A 21,242-nucleotide genomic window follows, 5' to 3' on the forward strand; every position below is an offset into this window, starting at 1 on the left:
AATCCCTACGAGATTAAAAAGCATAGTGAAAAAGATAACTACAATACAATGAAAGTGATAAAAGATCCTCCTAGGGGAAAAAAAATGTCTGGAAGGAAAAGAGTTCTAAAATGTCAGCAAGACTGAGTATGGGTGATAGGACTGTGGTGATTTCTCTTTCTAATTGTATTTCTAAAGCTTCTTAATGGGCATCACTAATATGATATTTCAAAATGTTTTGAAAACTTGAAGAAAAAACAATGTAAAGATGACTGGGGACTACACCAATATCTTTTGAATACATTGATGCTTTCTATGAATACACATTTATAATCAAGTTTAAATTCTTGTTAAATAAGAGAATATCCTGGAGTTATAAGATGGGAAATCAAACTCTGCATTTGGATATTGCAATTTCATTTTCTTTTTCTGCTGGTGCATGCGTTTGAGAAGATTATATCTGTCCTACACTTGTATGAACAGGCAGAGATAGACAACAAACAACCCCTTTGTCAAATGGAAGGTATAAACACACTAAATTGCACAAGCAGAACTGACTGCTCTTCAGATCGATCCATATACATAATGAAGGACGCGTGCAAACAGCCAGGAGCTCAACAAGTCTGTACAGTTTATCCTACGAGAACTTGACTTAAAATATCTTTGTATAACTCTGGGAGGTTTTTTTTTGGTGTGTGTTCTTTTAAGAACAATCTGAAAATGAGAGTCATCTACTCATGTACAATCCACCAAAATCTTGACATGTCAAAAGCTACTAGGTTGTCCTCTCATATCCTTGTAGGGGTATGCCAGAGCCCGAGTGACCTTATCTGCTCAGGAACATGGGCAACGTCAATGAGACACAAAGATGCAGATAAAAGTTTTTTCCAGGCTGTTATTATAGTATGTCTGCTTCCCAAGGCAGTTAAATATTTTAGACAATATGAACATAAATATATCAATAGAATAAATTCCTGTCCACTTTTGATCCAAGATAAAAGATTTAAATGTGATGTTTGGTCCCTTGTTCTCTTGGGCTGTTATAATACAGTACAAATTATTGGCCAAGATCCAGATCTGTCTCTTTCTCTATATTATATTTTGGACTAGACTGAGTTAAGCACAAGACAAACAAAATATTCTTCTTTTTTTTAAAGTTAGCTTTAAGAATGACATACAGTGATCATTGTTTATTTACAAACAATAAATGATATTTACCAAAAAAGAGCAGTTTTTAACCACTCAAATATTTTAAAATGAATTATTTATCCAATAAAAGAATGTAGAAGTTTAAGAGAGCTTAGAAAGGAATATGGCATTTTAAATAGGTACATTGCTTCTTTCACGATTTAGGTGGTCTTTAAATAGAATGTTGGTCATAATAGGAAAAAAAACCCCTGAAATTCAATTAGAAAAAATAGAGTTGTAGTCCTCATCACAATTTGACCTTGGGCAAGTAACTTAAAGCAGATTCTATTGCTTTCACCTTTAAAATGGGAATAATGACACTTGTCCTCCCTACCTTAACGGATGCATATAAAGATAAGTGACCTAATGTAGGAGAAAGTGCTTGGCAAGTAGTTAAGCCCTATATAAATTTCAAGGCAAACACGATGTTAGTTATGTAAACAACAGCTTGTTTTGATTCTTCATCTGGATTTGTTTGCTTTGCCATGTTGATCTGATCCAAGCAATAATTAACTTAGTCTTTGAAAAGAAAATTGGACTTGGAATAAGAGTCATAAAACATGAGTGCAGATGTATTCTAAGTCCTTAGTGGTCAGAAATAGCTGTCTTCTGGGTAATTTCTCGGCATTTATACACTCATCTTGGACAGTCCCAAACACGAAGAATCTAAGGGTTACCTTAGATTCCCCACTATCCTGTGGGGATAGAATGAAATGCATATTTAACAATTTTATTTTCGAATTCTATGTGTATCTATATCTACATATGAAACAGCCTTATAAAAATAGCTTGCATCTTTGCAGTGTTTTGCATGTTTTTAAAAGATAGTTGGATGGATAGATAGATGGATAGATCTTCAGTCTTAAGAACCTAAGAACTGGGGTTGGCTCCGTGGCAGAGTGGTTAAGTTTGCGCACTCTGCTGCGGCGGCCCAGGGTTCGGATCCTGGGCGTGGACATGGCACCGCTCGTCAGGACATGTTGAGGCGGCGTCCCACATCCCACAACTAGAAGGATCTGCAACTAAGATATACAACTGTGTACAGGGGGGATTTGGGGAGATAAAGCAGAAAAAAAAAAAAAAGATTGGCAACAGTTGTTAGCCCAGGTGCCAATCTAAAAAAAAAAAAAAAGTTAAAAAGGACCTAAGAACTTAAGTTCTTCAAGTTTTAAGATCTTTAGATCTTCAAGTTTTAAGAACTTTAGCTATTTATCACAGATATTATGCCCAATTTACCAATAAGAAAACCTAGCCAGAAATTAGCAAAATGACTTCCAAGATCACAAATCTGTCATTTGTTGGGTAAGGTGGAGGGAGATTAGAATTCAAACTCATAAATTAATCTCATATTTCTTATTCCACACTATATTACAGCTCTATAATTTTACTCTACTTTTACTGTAGCTGTGCCACCTACCTGCCTTATCTAATGCCTCTCTTTGTCTCAGGCCTACTTAACCGTAGCACCCACATGACCTCCTCAGAGAAACATTCTCTCATGTGGTTAGGTGCCCCTCCTACATGCACTCATTATCTAACAAAGCACTGATCACACCCCATTGTTTGTTGGTTTTCTTCTGCCCCACCCACTGGTCTGTGAAAATCTTGATCATGAACAGTACAAAGTTCATAGTGGATAAATGAATGAACTTTTCATGTTATGAGAAAATATGTAGATCTAGCTGATTAGCAAGAGCTACCTATAGTTTCTACTAAGTTGCACCCGGGTAGCTTTTCTTGGCGCTGAGTCTGCATTCTTCTCCCAACATCTGGGGCTACTTACTCTCAGATTTCTACATACTCTCTATTGTCTCCAGTAATAATCTTAACACAGGCATAAATTGTTTTTAAGGAGTTTTAGTCTATCTCTATTTTACCTTTCCTCTTGCTGTTTAGACTGGTTCTGAATTTATGATTTAGTAGGATGTTTGTTTATTTTCCTGAAGCTCAACCCCCTACTTCAATATTTGCACCCAGAGCCTCACTTCTGTATCCATGTGCCCGAATCTTGGTCTTGGTATGCCAATCTCCTCCCTCTGTACACTCTTGGGTAATCTTCTTTTCAATATTCTAAACTTTTTTCAGTATTCTAAAATCCTTCCAGGTGTGTCTCCTCTTTGTGCAATAATTTTTCCCTCTTACTCAAGCCTGGCATCATGGGCTTTGCCTCCCAGGGAAAGATATTTTAATGGTGATTACCTCCTTTCCTGTAGAGGTTTTAAAATCTAATCTATACATGGATTCTCTGTCACCAACTTTCACTTGCCTGTTCACATATGCTTGCTAGTGTGTATTGAACTTCTGTTCTGATTATGGGAACTTTTTGCCTGGACCATCTTTGTTCAAGGTATGAAAAGAATTATACTGATCTTTAATGTCAAAACTCAAGTTTCATCTTCTCAGGATTATTCCATAACTCACCTACTGACTCTTAACCATATCCTTTGTCCTCATGAACTTCATTATTTCACCCAGATCCTTCAGCCTACTTCCTCTCCATTCCCCATACCTCAATCATAATACATTCATATACAGCAGTACATCCATTTATGGAACATGCAGAATAACAATAACCTATATGTGGCAAACAATCTAAAACTGTAGGCGGAGTTTTTGTCCTCATAGAGTCTCTTTCACTTATAGGTAAATGTGAGATTACCTAATTAGTCCCACCAAAAGCCAAAATTGGTAATACTACTACTTTCCGGGATGATTTAGGTCAATTGTGTATGAATTCATCTCTTTTAATTACTCAGATAGCATAAATGTAGATGAAGGTATTATCAGAGAATAATTTAATAGTTTAGTTTACTAGATTCAAAGAAATAATATTATTATGGCATTAAAACAAAATTTATAAAAATTTTTTAGTATCAAATGCTTTCAACATCTACATTGATGAAACAAATGAGTTAATATATAATTTATCAATCACAAAGATATATCTTTATATATTTAAATACCCCTATTGAGTAACCTTAGAGAAACAAAATGTTTATTTGTGATTAACATTGAATTTCTATTTTAAAGTTTAATTCAATAAGCATTCCATCATTTCTTTTCTTTTTACCTAAGGCTAATATTTTTCTTGGGGAGTTTAGAATTCTGAAATTTAAATTGGAGTTTCATTCTGCACAATTGCCATAATTTAATTTTGCCTCCCAAAGGCAGAGTGATGGTTTTCTGCTGGGATAATCCATGAGATAATGAAGAAAAACACCACTGTGATTTTTTTTTTTTTTTGGTAATCCAATTTAATGACATCACTATGGAAAGAGTTTTTCTTATATCATGCACTTTAAGTGGTCTTTGTGGTCATTCCTTTTCACAAGAATATTTTCCCTTGCCAAGAGGAATGGAAGAGAAGTAAACATAATACTACACAAAATGATAGGTCTGCTTTCTCTCTGGATTAGTGGCAAGAGCCAGCTGGTATTTACTGACTTTTCTCCTTAACGGGTGGATGAAATCTGAAGCTGCATAAATAAGATAATGCAGAAATTATAGGTCTATTTACTACCAGTGTGGTTCTTTAGTTTAGTTTTTAAATTCTATTGGAAAACAAGTAGCCTTGGGAAAGTTAAAATCCAGAAGTAGTAAGTTCTAAAAGGAAGCAATTTTGTCTCGCCTAAATAATTTTACATGTTTTTGTGAAATTCTCCACTCATTCAATAGACTGTTTAAGAATTATTTGAAATTTAAGAACTCTTACCATGCCTTTAAGTTTTATCTTATTTGTTGAATTATTTGCTTAGTGTTTTTATTATTATACATACAGATGTTTAAAATATTAACATATCTTTGTCTGTGATGTCTTCATGCAGTTTCTTGTCTTGATGACAAAATAATCATTTGTTCCTAGATACTACAAACATTCTATAAATTTCTGCAAATTTCCCCCTCTAAAGATTTTCAACTTTTTACCCTAGCTGAACTTTATTTGGTGTGATATGCAAGAATATATTTCTAAACTTTATTTCAAAATTTCTATTTAGTTACTCCAAGTTTCTATTTAGTTATTATTTTTAAAATAATCCTTTTTAATCCCCTTGTTTTGCAAACATAGGGGTTCTTATTTGGGTTTGTGTTTTTAAAAATTAAATATGACATACATATAAAAGAACAAATGATGTCCATGTAAACATGGACAATAATATTAACCCGTGAGCCTGTTTAAGGGAACTTTGGGATCTCTACTGTCTCCACTCTACCACCATCATTCAGAAGTTAACCATCGTCTTATTTTCTTTATAATTTTCTGTAGATATTTTTCAGTTTTGCAATTCTTGAAATTTTAATAGAGTAGTAATATATATATTCTTTTGCCACTTGCTTTTTTAAAACATGAAGATTCTTCTATGTGATACAAAAAGCTGTAGTTTACTCATTTTCATTATCCTAGAAAATTCTATTGTATGAATGTTATCAGTATATACTTATCCATTATGCTATCTATGGACATTTAGTTTGTTTTTAGGATTTTGCATTTATATAATGCTGTTATGAACCTTGTCTCTCAATAAAATTTTTTAGACATATATTAAGCTTTTTCTTGACTTTTCATTTATTCAAATATCCATATTTATATTGTATTCATATTGAATACCAATAAGCATTTTGAAAACAATTAGAATAGTTTAATGTTATTGTAAAGTATATGATTATTTTACATTCTGTACAAATTACTAGCATGAGAAACATTGTGTCTGGCTCACAAATATGAAGGGAATTTAATCATTGAAAGAAAATAAACTGTAGATAGAATTCAAAACTCTATAAAATATTTAATAAAAAATTTGAAGCAGAGCCAGCCCTGACAGCCTAATGGTTAAAGCTCGGCATGCTCTGCTTTGGTGGCCTGGGTTCATTTCCCAGGTGTGGAACCACACCACCCGTCTGTCAATAGTCATACTTTTGCCGTGGCTCACGTAGAAGAACCAGAAGGACTTATAACCAGAATATAAAACTATGCACTGGGGCTTTGGGGAGAAAAAAAAAAAGAGGAAGATTGGCAACAAATGTTAGTTCAGGGGGAACCTTTCCCAGAAAAAAAAAGTTGAAGCAATTTTATGTAAGTACTTTTTAAAAATGATTTTATTTTTCTTGAATTTATTCAATTATAAGCTTAGAGTGCTAATTAAAATGAAAGTCTGATTACCTGTTTCTATTTATCTGTTTTTTTTTCTTAGAGTCTACGAATAGCTTTGAATATCCACCTCCCCAGAATTGTCATTAGTAATAAAGTATAACTCTGTAAAAGCATTTTCCTCTTGGAATGTCATGGTAATTTAATGGGACCTTATATTAAGAAGACAAGTAGCTCACTGCATATTTATGGTAAGACTGGGACAGTGTGATTTTCCATAGCTAAATAGTAGATCTGTGGTATATTTGTGAATAATGTCTATATTCTTAGGAGCGGATTTTAAATAGTAGAGCATTGATTTTGCAATGTGAAGGAAAAAGCAGGTTGACATATTTGTTGTATACTCGATATAAATTAAGTATCGATTAACAATAACATATGTCCAATAAATAAACAAACGTTTGGACAATTTATACATAAGAAATATATAGGCAGCACAATCTGTAAGTTAGGAGCATGCATTTTGGCCAGGCGCACCCGAGATGAGCCCTGACTGTGCTTAAGGGCTGTGTAAAGCTGTGCAAATTACTAAACCTCTCTGGATTAAGTTGCTTCAGCTATGAAATGGGGATAAAAATAGTACCTACTTCTTACGGTTGTTCTGGGATTAAGTGAGATTATACACGAAGATGCTCATTGTAGTGTCTGACATAAGTACCAAATACACGTTAGCTCCTCAGAGCAATTTTAGGGAAAACATCATTCTGTAGTGAAGTGCAGTGAAGATGGAGCACTCCTAAATTACTGTATCAGTGAAAATCAATCCTCTATTTTTGGAAAAACTGACAATAACTTTCAAGAGCCCTAAAATTAAGTACTCTTTTTCTGAATAACAGCATGTCTAGACACTTATTTTAAGGAGAGAAAATTAAAAAGTGGAAAAAATTGCATACAAGGAGATGTTATTTGTAGGAGGGAACCAGGAATAACTGGAACGAGCCAATAGTAAATCCATTTAACTGGATAGAATATTTTGCAACAGTTAACAGTGACAATTACGAAGATGATGAGAAGACATAAAAATGCTTACAGTAGATATGAAAAATAAATCAGATAAGAAACTCGTTTGTGTATATATTATGAAAAGAACTATGTAAAGATGGACCAGAAGGGCACATAGTGTCCTGTTGAAACAGTTAGTGACTATGAATAAGCATTGACAGAGATTTATGTGGGGCAGCCTATTAACTTCAGACAAAGTATTTTTTGCATCTAAGAAAAAAAACACAGTACCTTAAGTCACTTTCTATGGGTTTCTTATTTCATTTAGGAGTAGCATGTAAAAATTCCTCAAGGGTTTGCTAGTCCACATTAACACATTTTCTCTCTTCCCATGACTATCTATCTCAATCAACTCCTATTCTCTATGTATTCATCTGCGTGTCTCATCAAGAATAACGTGACAGCAACAAGTTGACTGAATATAAAATACTCTGAAAAAAAATTAAGGAAGAGATGTCGCTATTCAAGTGTTCTTTCTGAGCTTCATAATTGTGCACTGACTACAAAGAGATTCTGTCTTGTCTTTAAATTGTTCAGGGGCCAGACAAACTTGTTTTTGTAGAACAGGATTAATGGTAGGACTACATGTACAAACCTAGTTTGTTGGCCCAAACAAGTTATGAGTTTGCAAAGGTGCAGGCACATGAGAGCGAGCTTGCTGGTGATGTTTAGAACCCAGCAGTTCAATGACGGATGGTATTACTCACACTGTTAGTCCTCAAGCCCAAAACTCCAAACTTATTTCTCTATACAAGATAAGGCTTCATAAGGACTACTGTCTGTGAGAAACGTTTTTCTTTAATAAGCTTGTATAGACTTGCTTTATTTCATCGTCTAATTAAGACTCTCCTACCTCTCTCCTATCAAAAAAATATGGGTCATTGTTGTGCCTTATATGTACAGGATGACTGTTCTGTCGGCACTGTCTAAAGGCATTATTTATTCACACAATAAAGCTTTACGTGTTAATAATGACACATTCTTTGAGTTCAGAAAGGAGAATGAAAGATGGAATATGGTATATAGGCACTAGCTTTTAACGTAATCCATAACTCTATAGTATCAAATGAGGATATTAACATACATGCATTAAAGGTAGAGATGTGATTGACAACTAAAGTCAATTTTTATTTCACGTGAAAAAAGCTCCAAACATTTATCATTGTAGTCAAACATTTGTTATTAGTGTGAGATAGCTACTATAATTTCTAAGATGGCCCGTTGAATGGTGTAAGATGCTAAGGAGAAGTTTTTGCACTAATTTATTAGTTTCTTAGTTGAACAGTGAATAAGTGGATTTACCAAAGATGATTTCAAGTTGTTTTTTATGTCCAATCAAGACAATCCTTCTTTCAGTATTGGCCATATGTTAAATTATATAGTGTTAGAACTAGAAGGGGCTTTGAAAGCATTTAATTTAATAAGCCTTGGACTAGTCATTGACATGTATAGATTTGTTAAAATCAAAGATTTCTCTGGATTGGGAGAGGTGTTTTCCTTCTGTACATTGTTGGTTCTTGATATGGCAGCCAATCTCCCTGCCCCCAAATACAGTCCCATTTGTTTGCCATGCTGTGGAAATAAGGAGGAATCTCACACAGACGATAGAAAGGGTCAGGTGCTACTATGCAAAAGCAATGCCACAAGTGTGGAGGGATAATGCCTGACAGAGCTTAGATGAGATTTCTAAAGAAACCATTTAAAGACGTCCTCAAATCTGTCATACAGCAGCAGAAGAGCTGCCATCCCCTTCAGTAACACCCTTCCGTGGTTATTTTTAAGAGATTTATGGAACAGGCAATAATTGAAAATAATTAATGAGATACTTTTTCATTTCCTCTACTTGTCATTTTTACTCAAAAAATAAAAGTAATGTTAAATCATCAAGTCATTGTTTACATCTAGAAAATCTAGTAGAGGAAATCTGCTAAAATATACTGTCAAATTATGTCAAAAGATTGTCACATTTATTTATTTGTCTAACACGCATTAAGACCCACCTTGTGCTTGGCACTGGGCTAAGCCCTGGGGGTACAGTGGAAATAAGATACTCTTTGTTTGTAGAAACTTACAAACTACTATGGCTTTAGCAATTATTCATTCAAGAATATCTACATTCAAGAATAGCTCATCTCCATAGTTGAACATGTTTTTTAAGAAGAGTTTTTTAGTTTCTTTCTCTTCTCTCCCCAATCGTATTTCTCCTGGCACTTATTCATACAGTACGTCTGAGAAAGATGAGCTGAATTAAGAGAGTGAGTCATGTGAACACACAAGGCTTCAACTTAAAGTCACAAATGTATAAATCAGGCAGGCAGTTTTGTCTGAGATCTGAAGGCTAAAGGGGAAGTGGAGGATTCAGTTTTCCTGGTTTTCAAATTATTTGGGATATGGCCTAGCTTAACAGGTCATGAAAATAAACCCTTGGTTGGCAAGGAAACAAATAAAATCAAAATGTTTTTTGGTAACATTAGAGTCATGAGTAAAATAAGAATGTGTAAATAACAACTTAGACGGTCTGATTTACCCTGGTTGGTATGTGGGAATAACCATACACATGCACAGATGTGGCATTCTCTGAATATTATGAGGGCACTTACATTTTTTAAAGACATGTCTGTTACCCCATTACTAAAATGTGGCTGTTAAGCCTCCAAATGACAAGTGTCAGCTGCAGCTTCACCAACAGCTCAAAGAGGAGAGTTATACAAAACACATTGCTAACTCACCCACAATTCACCCATCAGCCTCCTCATCTTTTTAAAGTGATGTCCCTTTGATAAAAAGAGTAGTATTTACAGGTAACATGACAGAATTCTTTTTTTTTAAATTTGTATCCGGCCATATGTTCTCCCTTAATATCTCTCCCTGTCTCTGAATCCTGTGTTCATCATTTCCTTTATACAATTTTATTGCATTTATATGTATACCTAAAAAAAGTACATAGTTTTGTTTTAGTAGTTTTCACCTTTATAAAAATGGTACATGCTGTATGCAATCTTTTGGGCCTTGCTTTTTGTTTTTATATTTTATTTCTAAGATTCTTCTGTATTGTTGTGTCTCACTAGAGTTTATTCGTTTTGACGGCTGTATGTGTTTGCATATATTTGATTGTGTGAATTTACCATAGTTAATTCATCCCCTTCCCTATTGATGGGAAGTTTCTTCAAGATGTGCCAGCACGTGAATCTTTTTTTCAGAAATTTTTCCAGCACCTGTAGGATTCTTTCAAACTGAACCCTTTTCATTGTTTTCAGTTTACAGGCCCTCTCAGGATTTTTCCAGGTTCTTGGTATTTTAAATAATGCTGCAATGAGCATCCTTACATGTCTCTGGCTGCACACATGTAAGAGTTTCTCTTGGATATATATCTACGAGTGGACTTGCTAGGTCATAATAATTTTATTGTTTTCTAAAGTAATTGCATCAATTTACATTCCCACCAGCCATGTTTAAGAGATATTATGGATTCACATCTTTTCTAATGCTTGATGGTATCAAACTTTTTAATTTTTGGCGGTCTTAGACATGTAAAATAGTACCTCTTTATGGTCTTGATTTGCATTTACTGAATCATTTTTAATATCTCTTCATATGTTTATTGATATGTGTGTATGCGTGGTTCCCTTTCTGTAAAATGCCTATTCACATTTTTTTGGGTGTGTGGAAAACACTGTTGGCTGCCTGCCCAATATTTTTTCCCCTTTGCTTTATTATTATGAGAACGTCGCTTTTTTTTTTTCCCCAGGAAGGGAAGGGGCATATGCCTAGCTGAAAAATGTTTTCTCTTCAGATTCCTTTTTAGCTTGGAATGGCCACATGACCCATCTAATTCTAGCTATCGAGATTCTTGCTTAATAGAATTACTCTTCTGATGTAATTAATTAAATAAAATGTAATGAAATCAAATAAAATATAATTAAATGAAATGTAAGTAATTAAAAGACAATTTAACATAGGTGTGCTTATTTTAATACTTTGCTCATGCAAGTTGAGGTGGGCAAAATTATTATTTAGAACTTTATTTTATGGTATTTGAATAGTTGTTATACTTTCTGACTCTCAGATGTACCAAAGACAGAAGGAAGAATTTTGGAAGTAGTGAGATGCCTATCACTGGACACATTCAATGTTGTGGCCCTGAGTATTCTCTCCGCCTCACTTTCCTTTAAAGCTCTTGACTTATCATTGAGAATCTATGTAGTTCTTGCAAAAACCAACTTCAACCCTAGCTCTGAGAGTGGAGCTCATGATCAAGGCTAAGCCAAACAACTGATTCAAACCTTGGGCCACAGTAATTGGCTGTTGAATGAGCATGTGACATAAGGCAGCCTATCATAGCAAGCTTGGGACTTTACTTTGATTGACAAGACAAAGTTCTTCCTGTACATTAAGAAGGTAGCACATTGCCCTGGGAACTATTGGTTCTTTGCTAAGCATGAGAGGAATTACCTTTAGAAGGCTTTAACACCGTGGAGTACCAAATAGAGACATGAATAGAAGGTGGTCTTGTTTTGCCACTGAATTACGGCTTCCTTAAAATCCAACCTACTTCTGAACTTTATTTCTATGAACCAATAAACTATCTTTATTACTTAAGCTAATTAGTTGGGTTTCTATTACTTGCAACTAAAAAGCATTCTAATGGACACATTCGAATATATGCTGGGTAACACCATGGAAGAGGTGTTAGAAAAGGGATTCAGGGGCCGGCCCAGTAGCACAGCGGTTAAGTTCGCATCTTCCATTTCTTGGCAGCCTGGGGTTCGCCAGTTCGGATCCCGGGTGTGGACATGGCACTGCTTGCCAAAAGCCATGCTGTGGTAGGTGTCCCACATATAAAGTAGAGGAAGATGGGCGTGAGTGTTAGCTCAGGGCTAGTCTTCCTCAGCAAAAAGAGGAAGATTGGCAGTAGTTAGCTCAGGGCTAATCTCCCTTAAAAAAAAAAATATATATATATATATAAAAATAAATAAAAAGAAAAGGGATTCCGACCGTAGGCTGGTAGTTGAACTGGATGATCTTTAAGAAGGTTTTCAACCCTGTAATTCTGATATGAAATGGACCTAGGTTTCTGTAATCCATCACCTCCAAGTGAGTCTAGAAATGTTAACCAGATCCCTTTCAAGCTATCTATATGCCATACACATTGTATGTTTTAGTAACCAAAGTAGGACTATTCATTTCTCAGCTCAGTTTGTTTATTGCCAAATGATCACATTTTATTCTTCCCCTTCAGCTAAGATAGCACTCGATGAATTCTAATTCAGACACATTTCTAATTAATTCTAATTAGGATATTATTTCTGACTATGATTTTTTTTAACAGGTCAATATTCAAAATAAAAGACCAAGGTATAAAAGAGACCTAACATAAGATTTAGGCAACGTAGGTTCTAGCCAAATCTTTGCCTTTGATATGTTGTTCCTTCCTATCCATTAAAAAAAGAAAAAGGCTAGGTGTATCATTTTAGATCTCATTTAGTACTAAATATCTTTGCTAAACAGGAACACAACTTTCTGGGATAAAATTTGGGTTGAAGCTTATTTTAATCTAACCATCGCGGAAGAGTATTCTACATTGAAATCGACATAAAATATGGGACGTCTGCATACATCTAGGAATCCTCCAGAATAGAGGGATACATTAAGACAGCCTCCAGCATTGACTGAAGTCACATCTCTGTGGTGTCACTAACCAAGACTGACTACTTTCTAAAAGAGGGATTCAGTGAGAACATGGGGATGTAACTAGGGTAGGGAGGACAACGGCGCTTTCTCAGTCTGTTGCCATCCAATAGAATTTCAGATCATCCCTGGCAGAAAAAAGAGAAAGGCTAATTCCAAGGAGGTCACACCTGGGCTTGTCTGGATCAGTTCCAGAGCAGGATGCCTGTGCTACAAAGAACTTCTGTTGTCTTCCTGGAAGATGTGCTTCAGAGTGTCACATTTTTGGCAAACATGCCTCCATTTCCTTGGGGCATCTGCGCTTTTCTTCTCTAGAGTGTACCATTTTTTTTACCATTAATTATATGTTTGTTTTTAATCTTCCATAGCAGAAGGAATCTCTTAGAACATATCCAGTATTTGCATGTATTTCTGTAAGCTATTCAGGGCTTTTTAAAAGATTTTAAACATCTTTTAAAAATGGAATCAAATTGGATATTTTATCTGGTTTTTGTGCTTGACCTCTATGAGTTCTGAGCAGGACGTGCTGGACGTGGGGGCGTGAATTAATGAGCTTCATAGTGCCGTAGATGCCAGGTCTGGATTCTCAGAGGGAGCGTTTTACATAGTTCTTAAGAGTGCAAATATTCTACTGTTACGACAACGCAAGAAAACATTTTAGATAATTTCTCCACACTTCTTTTTATTGTGTACTTTATTGACATTCTGTAAATCATTTAAATCCATTAGTAGAGTTTGTTGTTTTTGTTGTTATTTTATACATACATTGAGAGAACAAAACAAGATCATCTTTTAAGTTAAAATTCAGCCTTCAGGAAAAGACTTGGCTACTTCTGTATGAAATATACCGGAAGATTTAATCTGAGGAAATTGCTGGTGTCAGCAGCTGTCACAAAACATGTGGCCTGTTTTGGAATCTGGAGCAGCTGCCATGCTGAAATGCTATTTCTTTTTCATGGGGAAATAAGAATATCAGTGGAATTTATTTTCTTTGAAGCGCTTCACCCCTTTTATTTCTAATTTCAGATGTCAGCAGCCTTTTTGGAATGACTCAGTGAGACAGAGAATATTCTCCTGAGCCCTTAATATCTGGGGTATTCCCCGGTAGCAAGAATGTTTCAAGCACAGCTGGGTGGGGAACATCCATTCATTATGCCCAGATGGCATAAAGTTCACAATGAAAACATGCTCCAGGCTTATGCATGCTTTCCTACAAAGTGATTTATGGGAGGTTTCCTAGAAGGAATGTGGACTCTTTCCTCCATGTGACACCTTAGACCATTTTCCCCAAGCTACAACTTGAGCAAGACATGTCCAGCCCCTCTCAGGCCTCCAAATGTGGTTATGCTTCTCCCCCATTGCTCAGATAGCTTGGGAATCTCCACCTCTGAAGAAAGGCTTTCCTGATTATGAATGGCTGATTATGCAAGGGATCTTTTCCCCACATATACAGAGATCCAGCCTTCCTAACTGTACTTGTTATTTTGTTTTTACATAACAAGTTTACTTTAATTATATGTATCTTGGAAATGTTGACCATAAACACTTCATATATCTGGACAATCTATGTATTTTCTGAATTAAAATAACACAGTGCAATAGAGATTGGGAGGTAATCTGGCTTTCCCTTCATTTCTCTTCCCAAGCTCAAAGCAGAGAGCGGCTGCAGTGGGCTTGTGTGTTGGCAGATCTAGAGGAGGCTGAAACTATAATTCTTAGGGCTACAAGTTTGCTAATGTCATATACAATAATTTTAATGACCTTGGGCATGTTCCTAACACCTCTAACTTCTTTACCAGTCTATACAATGGGGACAGTAATGGTGCCTTCTTCAGAGGAATGTTATGAGGGTAAACGGAAACAATGCATATGAAGTGTTCAGCATAATGCTTACTATGAATAAAATTATCCATGTGACCTCAAGTCAGTGAAAAATCATCTTTGAACCTCATAGTAGTCGTCAGTATAAGTAAGCAAATGTCACCAAGTTGCAGGTAAGATAAAAAGTGATGACGTAAGAGGCACTTTTTTTAGAAGAGAAATTTTGAACAAAAGAAAGTGTGGAGTAAACTCCAAAATATATGCATCCCTATGATATCTATGATTACTGTTTGATACATATTTAAAAAAATCATCCATGCAAAGCATTTTATAAAACACGAAATGATACATAACTATTCAGTGCTGTTTTTATTCTCACATTCACCATCACTATTCCCAAGAAGAAGTCCATGAAAAAGATGATAAGAAATGCACATGACGTAAGAAGATCAAGGACAACATAAAGGCTGAACCTAAGGGAAGAGAGTTCCAAACAAATAGTAGGTATTTATTGTTATTGGACACACCAAATAACGGGAGAACAAAAACAGAGATTGCACGGTTATGAATTTTTTTTTTTTTTTTTTGGAGGAAGATTAGCCCTGAGCTAACATCTGCTGCCAAACCTCCTCTTTTTGCTGAGGAAGACTGGCCCTGAGCTAACATCCGTGCCCATATTCTTCCACTTTACATGTGGGATGCCTACCACAGAATGGCTTGCCAAGCAGTGCCGTGTCCACACCTGGGATCCGGGCTGGCGAACCCTTGGGTGCCGAGAAGCCACATGTGCGCACTTAACCGCTGCGCCACCAGGCTGGTCTGGTTGTGAATGTGTCTCTTCATACAACACTATTGAATTGTCTCTGTAGAAAACCAAATTGTCCCAAATGGTAAAATAGTGTTAAAAATAAAGAGGGCAAGAAAAAAGAGGAGGAAATTCAGAATTCTGGGAAAATACTTCTTTCAAACTTTTATTTATAAAAATGAAGAGGTGTACTTTCTTTCAATAAATACTTTTGATCATCTACCATGTACTAACACTATGCAGAGACTGAGGTGGAAAGGAGATGAAAATGATGTAAAAGACAATGTTGCTGTCCTTTGGGTGACTCTAAAGAAAAATGAGAGGAGAATTAGGCAAAACATAAAAAGAAAAAAAAGAGAGGGAGAAGGACAGATGGATGGACAGATGCAAAAACGATAGAAATAAAATCTCTTGCAATGTTCGGAAAACGTATTTGATAAAGCTAAAGCAGCAAGTTGGAAGGTGGAAGGAGAGGCTGTTCCTTCTATGAAATGAAATAGGAAGTGGCTGGTGCAAATTTTCACAGAAGCAATCCCAGCATTCCACTGGCCTCTCAGAACTTAAAATTACCAATGCACTACAAGGGTCCCTAAACATATCCTCCCATCTCCGTGCAAGGACGCTGGTTGTTTTCACACGTTACCTGAGAAAGGGGCACGTCTCTCAGCACATCAGTTAATTTTCAGCAGCATATTTTAATTCAGTAATTGTTTCTTGTAGCCATGATGCACTAAAGACTGTTCAAGACAGTCACACTTTGATAAGAAATAAAACAGAAAATTGACACAAGCTGCCTAATCTCCAGGAGCCCAGTTGTCCAGTAGGACAACCAAGGATATAGACGACTGAGTCCATGGCTGGGCTGAGCGTGATAAGAGCCATCACAGTAGCGCTGGCTGGAGTAATAAAAGCACAGAGGAGGACTGGAGTAATTCTGCCTGCCCACAGGGTTTACAGCAAAGCCTTTTTGTGAAAGTACACCCCAACTCATTCCTCTCTCAGGACAGAATTTCACATACCTGGAGCTGAGAGAGTTTAGCTCTGGTTCAGAATACATGTCACTTTCTGGTAAATTAGAGGCACTCTGATTCTGAAGACTATATTCCACACAAGAGTTCCCCATCTCCAATTTTTAGCTTTTACCATTAAGAAGCACTTGTAAATGTGATCAGTTTAAGGAGGAATGAAATCTAAGTAGTCAGCCACTGTTTTTGAGGTATTTATACTTGAATTCATTCTCTTTCAGGTGAAAGAGAAAAATACCTTTAGGGAAAAATAAAGGCTAAAAAGGTGAGTGCTTCAAAACACGTGGAAACAGCGCCTGTACACGTAAGCTCATGTGCTACCACTTTGTTCCTTTTGTTTGGTGTATGTACCCAAAGAAAAGCATTTAGGATTCATTCAAACATAGGGCATATTTCATATTTCCTTCATATAATTTTCTCTGACTAGAATCTGCGGTGACAAGTAAATTGAGTATGTCTGTCTAAAGCCATGTTCTAGAAATAGCACTCTTATGGTATAGTTATTTACTGTGTTTGGGATGAAAACTCATTATATAGGGGGAAAATGTCAAAGAAGAGATTATATAAAACATGGCATAAATTTCCAGGGATTGTAAATTTAAAAACTGAACAGTTGCTATGTGAGACAAGTCTATTTGTATACCTATACGTGTACCTACATTTATACAAACTGGGGCACAGAATATAAAATGCAAAATCTACATTTGAAAGGTGTAAAATGAATTTTGAGCTTTATAACTGCTTTAGGATGGACATTTCAATGCCCTGAGGTGCATTTAATCTCTTCCACAGGCATTTAGAATACCCTGCTTTAGGAGAAAATCTTGAGAAAAAGTGACACAATCCATTTTCTTCTTTGCTTCCATGAGTGTGACTATTTTAGACTTCTTACATAACTTGAATCATGCAGTATTTGTCCTTCTGTGACCAACTTATTTCACTTAGGATAATGTCCTCAAGATTCATCCATGTTGTCCCACATGGCAGGCTTTCCTTCTTTTTAAGGCTGTATAATATTTCATTATACCTATACCACATTTTCTTAATCCATTCTTCTGTTGACAGACATTTTGGTTGTGTCCACATCTTGGCTATTGGGAATAGTGCTGTGGTAAACATGGGAGTACTAATATTTCTTTGAGATCCTTATTCAATTCTTTTGAATAAATACCCAGAAGTAGAAGTACTGAACCACAAGGTGTTCTATTTTTAAGTTTTTGAGGAACATCCATGCTCTTTTCTACAGCAGCTGCACCATTTTGCATTCCCACCAACAGTGTGCAAGGCTTCCAATTTCTCCACATGCTCACCGACACTTGTTGTCCTTTGTTTTTTGATAATAGCCATTCTAACAGATGTGAGGTGACACCTCATTGTGGTTTTGATTTGCATTTCCATGATGATTAGTGAGGTTGAGAATCTTTTCATATACTTATTGGCCATTTGTATGTTGTCTTTGGAGAAATGTCTATTCATGTTTAGCCTATTTTTTTGTCAAGTTATTTATTTATTTATCTTTTTTGCTATTGAGTTGTAGGAGTTCTTTATATATTTTGGATATTAACCCTTTATGAGGTATATGGTTTGCAAATGTTTTCTCCCTTTCTGCACTCTGCCTTTTCACTCTGTTGATTGTTCCTTTTGCTGTGAAGAGCTTTTTAGTTTGATGTAGTCCCACTTGTCTAATTTTGCTTTCACTACCTGTGGCAGGAGTCCTGTCTTATATTTTGAAAATCTTTCACCCAATTGAGACCTAAGAACATACTTAAACAGTAAACAAAACGAAATCAATCCATAAACATTCCACAACAAACCCCTGCTATACTATTTGTGAGAAAACAAATGTTTTTCCAAAAAATATCTTCCATTCTCATAGAATGGGCAAGAAATATTTTGTATATAAGAAATATGTGAAAAGTGATTATCATTCCCCATTCTAGAGCATTTCCTTACGGCCAACATCTTTTTTTTAAAAAAAGCTATTTGTTAAAAGGCAGAGCTTTTCTAATGGAAAAAAAGCTTCTGGATTTCAAGTGTCAGATGTTATGCCTGGCAGGCACTGTGAGCAGAAAACAAACGAAAGAACCACTGCTCAGTGACAGTAAAGCAGAAATAACTCCTGGAGGAAGCATTTTATACATTTTTACTTCAAGAAAAAGGGCTACAGTGCCTATTAATAAAATTTTGACACGTTGCTAATATCAGTTAAAGGCTAAAATAAAGATTTTATGTAATTTTGTAGCTTTAGCCATTTATTTTTAAAGAGAAAACTTGCTTTCATCACATATAGAATGAAGAAATTGTGGAGACAAAGTCATTTTCATATTGCTTGCTCTATTAAAACCCACAAAACCACAGTAGGATAATAAATTAACTTACAATTTTATTAAATAACTCTAAACTCTATTTGAATGGTTAAAAGTATTTCAAAACAGCGTAGGTCTCAAGACTTGCTCAAGTTATTTCTTTCGATATTAGCCTTTGTTTGGAGAAACTGAAAAACTAGGCCAAATAAAATAAATGGAAAATTAATATGCATCATTGTCACACTGAGATACCATATGTCTTAATAGTTTTGTATTCATTCACTATTAGACAAAACAAACAAAAATGATCAGAACATTCAAACTAACAATGGCATATTTTAATTCTATAGTTATAAATGGGCATTTTGGGAGCTTATGATTTCAAAATGTTTTCAAATTGTATCAGATTATGCTCCTTACTTCGGATTTTTTTTTTCCCTTCTTCTTCTCCCCAAAGCCCCCTGGTACATAGTTGTATATTCTAGTTGTAAGTGCCTCTCGTTGTGATATGTGGGACGCCGCCTCAGCATGGCCGGATGAGAGGTGCCATGTCTGCGCCCAGGATCCGAATCTGCGAAACGCTGAGCCGCTGAAGCAGAGTGAACGAACTTAACTACTCGGCCATGGGGCGGGCCCCCTTACTTCGGATTTTTGAAACAATTGTCTGAATACTAAATATGGGCATTTTAGCTTTCCAAATCAGACTTGCAAAGCAGACTGTTTATAAAATTCCTAAATAAATGGGCAAAAGGCAAAGCAGAAATTTTAACCGTGGTTTTAGATGCAAGCAGAAAAGGAAAGGAAAAGCCCTAAAGGAGAAGGTAGAGAAGCCCTACAGAAAAGCCTTGCCCTTCTAGCCCAGTGGAGGAGACTGGCTTGGCATCTCCTCACCTGTACAGCTTCCGCCATGCGGCCTGCCTGGGGCGCTAATCGTTTTCACTCTAGGTGAGCTGGTGGCCGGCTGGCTTCAGAGGGGGTCCTTCCAAGAGCTTCCACTCAGAGAGACCAGGTTAAAGAAAAGCATGTCATTTAGTAATTAAGAACCCAGTGTGCTTGCCAGCCTGATATGTTTCTCTTTTTTTGGACAATAAAAATTGTATATGTTTATGGTGTACAAGATGAGGATTTGATATATATATATATATACATATGTTGTGAAATGATTATCACACTCAAGTTAATTAACACATCTATCACCTCACATAGTTACCTTTTTTGTGTGTGTGATGAGAATACTTAAGATCTACTTCTTAGCAAGTTTCAAGTATACACTACAGTATTAACAGTCATCATGCCCTGCGATAGATCTTCAGGTCTTACTCATCTTATACTGAAAGTTTGTACCCTTTGACCAACATCCCCCACTAGCAACCAGTGTTCTAGTCCCTGGTTCTGTGAGTTCAATTTGATTTACTTACAATTATTTCAACATTTTTAGATTCCACGTATAAATGAGATCATCCAGTATTTGTCTTTCTGCATGGGGCTTATTTTACTTAGCATAGCCTCCTCCAGGTTCAACCCTGTTGTTGCAAATGGCAGGATTTCCTTCTTTTTTTATGCCAGCCCGACATTTCTAACATATCACTTGCCTTGCCTTCTTTATTAATTCATTCATGCAACAAATAATAAGAAAGATGACTGATGTCAGATGATATAATGTTCATATTGGAGGGGAGGAAGGCCAGAAGCAGAAAGAGCCTTTAGAAAGCTATTTCTGTACTTTGTTTCTGTCATGAGTGCTTACAGCTATATGAGTAATATGGGAATGCTGTTTACCATAAGGCAAAGACTGTATCAGGGCGATGATGAAAGTTCTGTTCCAGGTGCATTGATTGTAGGTGGCTGGCTCAACGTTCAGGTAGAAATAGACCTGGGAACAAAACTCAGGAGATAGGATAGGGATGGAGAAAGAGTGAAGTTTAAGTTGTGTATCTTATTTGCTTTATATATGAGTAAAATTGTAGTATATTAAATATATAATTTTAAAATTATTTTCTTACATTAAATATATAATTTTAAAATTATTTTCTATTTTAATAATTAATATTTATTGAGCCTTGACTATGTTACAGGCCTATGATAAGTACTTTATATGAATTTTCTTACTTAAGCCTTGCAAGAGTTCTATGAGTTTGTTACTATTCTAACCCTTATTTCATAAACGTGGTCTCCCCAGCCAGTAAAGGGATTCCAAATCAGACTGGACTCTCTAATGTCAACATCTGTGCTCAGATCTCAACCCTGTGTTTGCCTCCCAATGCCTGGATACATATCTATGT

The sequence above is a fragment of the Equus asinus genome, chromosome 1, assembly GCF_041296235.1.
Source record: "Equus asinus isolate D_3611 breed Donkey chromosome 1, EquAss-T2T_v2, whole genome shotgun sequence".
Classification (NCBI taxonomy): Eukaryota; Metazoa; Chordata; class Mammalia; order Perissodactyla; family Equidae; genus Equus; species Equus asinus.